Source organism: Aquila chrysaetos, chromosome 11, assembly GCF_900496995.4.
Source record: "Aquila chrysaetos chrysaetos chromosome 11, bAquChr1.4, whole genome shotgun sequence".
In the NCBI taxonomy this organism is placed as follows: domain Eukaryota; kingdom Metazoa; phylum Chordata; class Aves; order Accipitriformes; family Accipitridae; genus Aquila; species Aquila chrysaetos.
The window spans coordinates 12,280,619-12,284,473 of record NC_044014.1 but is presented as its reverse complement, the minus strand read 5'-3'; the positions used below and the strand labels follow the sequence as shown (position 1 = coordinate 12,284,473).

General features: G+C 46.0%; 1 long non-coding RNA gene across 1 annotated transcript; it reads left to right on the top strand.

Annotated features, from left to right (window-relative positions):
• The first annotated feature begins 2,438 nt into the window (after nt 1-2,438).
• On the top strand, nt 2,439-3,504 carry LOC115348092. The gene is made up of 3 exons (XR_003925737.2): nt 2,439-2,517; nt 2,921-2,997; nt 3,274-3,504. It is a non-coding gene; the product is annotated as an uncharacterized LOC115348092 (long non-coding RNA).
• Nucleotides 3,505-3,855: the final 351 nt, after the last annotated feature.

The window sequence follows — 3,855 nt, the reverse complement described above, 5'->3', positions numbered from 1 at the left end:
TCCAGACACAAAGTATTGGGTTACTGTCTGTTTCAGATAACGGGACAAAGCAGAAAAGTTGGGATTAAACATTCTACATGTAGAAACTTAAAAACGTAGCCCAAGTCCTGTAACTGGCCTTACGGGAGCAAACCCTGCAGTTGCGGTGCGGCAGTCCAAGGCTGCAATCAGCATTCAGGCACAAACCTGGGTGCTGGCATATGCCCTGCATGTTACACCGAATTCTGAGGCTGTGTGGGTGCTTTAGTTTGGTGCCTGGCCACATTTTTTAACTGCCATGCCTAAGGGACGGTGATCTGTAGCCCATATCCATGAGAGGTTTGGGGCAATCTGAGACCCCATCTATGATATTTCAGGTCTTTGGATACTGCTGTCCTGAGATCTAACTGCAGAACCGAGCCCTGGGCTTTTCAAATCAGCTCTTTTCCTTGGAAAAAAAGCTTGTTATGCTTGATTAGTTGTTTTTATCTGTGAAACCAAAATTCTAGATTAGGAGTCAGAAAAACTGCCCTGTTTTTTTTTCCATATGAAACATGAAATGTGAGGAGCTCCAGAGAAGTTTGAGGACTGGGGTGTCCCTGTCAGGTCGGCTGCTTGGCTCTTAGCAACTCAGTACGGGGAATGTTTACTCAAAACTCTGTGCAGGAGAAAGCATGAGCCTGAAAAAGCAAATGAAGCAATGAAAAGGGTCCCTGTAGAAAGACGGTGTCTATCCAGGGATGCTCCTTACCTGCAACTTTTCTGCCATGCACTAATTCTATTATCATCAGCAGGAAATTACTGCCCACGTGGGTCCTGTTTGGGGTCACTTCTAAAAGACCTCTGGGTCCAGGCGGTGCTCTGTACCTCAGGGGTCCCTGAGGGATCGCAGCCGCTGGCCCCGCAGGGTGGCAGGTACTGGAAAACAGCATGAGACCAGACCTCCAGCCGCTCCTGCCACCTGCAACCACTGTCCTTCAGATGGCAGCAATTGTGGAAAATGAAAAGCACCATTTTTACATTTTAAAATCTGTCTAACCAAACAGACCTTCGCTCAGACAGAGCTCTGCCTCCTCCCGCGTCTCGCCAAGCACCGTATCGCTGCCAGTGCTGCCTGGCTGCAGGAACTGAGCTTCACTCATTAAGGAGGAAAGATCTGCTGCTTCTTTCCTGTTCCTGTTTGCATCCCTCACCGCGCTTGAAACATGCTGTATCCTGAGTTATTCTTAAACAAGCCTTCCCATTGTTCGAGTTGCGGGTTATGAATTCTGTCCCTTTGAAGAAATATGGCCTGTGCTATGGAAAAGTGAGAATGATGTTAAGTCTGCACGAGATACTCATGGCTGTGACATACAGGAAAAGGATGAGTGCTTTGCACTGTCCTCATGAATGAAGGCACAGGAAGGAGGTGTGACAGGGCAGCGGGTGAGCTGCTGGGAAATTTCCACGGTTCCTGATGCTGCACTGGCTCAATTTACATCCTCACCCCTCATTTCCATTGACTGAAAATGTTCCTCGTAATGGGCTCGTCTGGCACTGAAAGCCTCGTCTCTGCTAAGAGGGTTTTTTTAATATTTAACACCAGTGATTCAGACCTAATTTGTGATGTTTGTGTCGTGACAACCTGTGCTGAGCAGGCCTGGATGACACGAGGACAATCATCGGCCCCTTGCACATGTCTCCACGCTAGCACTGCTCCTTTATTCTCATCGGTAACGCCAGCTGAGTATTTGCAAGAGTGGGAGAAAACACTTGTGCTGACAGAGACCAAAAGTGCCTCTCTGATGGCCGCAGTCTCCTCCCCAGGATGCCATTACCAGCCGTGCAGGGTGTATTTTGCTGGAGCAGGGAAAAATCAAAATGCCGCAGCCAGAGCCCCAGCGCGGGCAGGTGCTGAGCATCACCAGGCGCAGCCTGCAGTCTGGAGCATTTGGGGTTTGCTGCTGGGGCTCTGTGCCCCACATTGTCCCTGCAGTCACTCGGCCTTTTGTTCGCTCGGCCCCGCTCTTGGCACCGGCATCACCCACGCTGGCTGCCACCGGCTGCGCTGCCCACTGCCCAGCTCCTTCCCGCGCCTCGGCACCTCGCTCCTGGAGGCTGCTATCATGTGCGAAAAGGAAGAAGGCGGCAAAACAAGCACAGCCACGATTCACATAATATTGCTGCAGCCCTGCCAGGAAACAGACTGTAAAAGTTCCTGTATTTAAAGCCGGGAGATGAGTTTTATTGTTAGTAGTTGTTATAGCAACCCGAGGTGCCAGAGAGTAATACATGCTCGGAGCATTGCAACAGACTCTGACAAGTTCAAGGCTGTTGCCTTACTGCTAAATCTTGTTGCCAAGGCAATGCAACATAAGGCAAGAGCCTAGAGAAATGAATACTGCTGACAGCTCGTGCCAGCAGGCTCAGTCTGATTAAAAGGGAACTTTTGAAAGTAATGTTAACTTAAACAGCACAGCAGCAGCAGAAGGGAAAGGGGAGCATGGAGATGGAGGAGAGGATCCAGAGGACGAGCAGTGGCTTAATGTCAAGCAACAGGTAAAGGAAAGCGTTTAATTAAAAAGCAATGTGGCTGAACAGGATGTCTTAGCCTGTAATGCAAGAAATGCGCCACATTTTTGGAGGGAGTAAAAAAAAAATCACAAAATTCTCATTTTTCACATTTGTTTAACTTGGGCAGTGCTGCTGTGACTTGAATGGGAACTTTGGCTTTTTCCCAGTGGTGTTGACAGCAAAAATCACTTTCTCAGTAAATTTGTTCAGTTACGCAGGTATTGTTGCTGCTGTAGTAAAAGCCTTGAAGTAGCTCAGTTAACTTTCAATTTTACATTCATTTCCAGCCTTTTTAAACATGCTTCATGGCAAAATGTTAGCTGGAAAAAAGATGAGGCTGCAAGTTGATTATTCTCCCCTGACTATGATTCACTGTTAATGTTGACAGTATGCTCTGAGTTGAAGGAAGAGTACTACCCCAAGGACCACAGAGTCAAAACAGATGATTGATGCCAAGGAAGTCAGGTAATTAAGTTAATTTCAGCTACCAATACAATATTTTGACATGTGCTATGGGATACTAGGGTACTAAAATGCAAGTACTACTGTAGTGCCTCAGATAGATACATAACAGTCTCAGATGAACTTGTTGGCTTGTCTATTGATTTGTGAGTAAAAGCATAATATTTCTTAAACAATTACCATAGCAGTATTCTGATCCACTCCTACTTACGTTCCATGCATTTTACATTTTCATGGACTATCGATAGCTAAAAATGACCTCACGTTTTCCTGTTCAAGGACTGTTTCATCATGTGCATCTTGCAGGACAGCAGCAGTGTACAGCAGTATACCTGAGACCACAAAATGCCCCATGGTGGAGTTTGTTCTCCTGGCACCTGCTGTGGACTGTGGAAAAGTCAGGTCTGCGAGTATTTTGTGCTATTTAAAAATGGGAAACTAAGACACGGGAAGTGATTTGCCAATTGTGCTGGAAATTTTTTGTGTGCAATCATGGGCAGAGCCATCTCTATTGACCTTCACAAAAGTAAGGCTTTTAATTAACTATGAAATATTTTTGTACTAATTTGAAGTTCTTAAGCCATGGGCCAGGAAGCAGGCAGGTGACTGGTCATATGCTTGTAACCATCATTTGTTTTTCAGCAGCTAAATTATATTCAAAGAAGCTAGCAATGTGTTACTTGCAACCTTACTACTGTTACTGGCATTTTTCCAGTTGCCATAGCTAGCTGTGAGATATTATATGATCAGAAAGAAGCGAAAACCTGGTTCAGGCAATTGTGAAGGGAACATGACATTGCCCCAGAGGATGCTTTTATTTGAAGCCTGTCCGTTAGATTAAGAAACATGAGAATCCTAGAA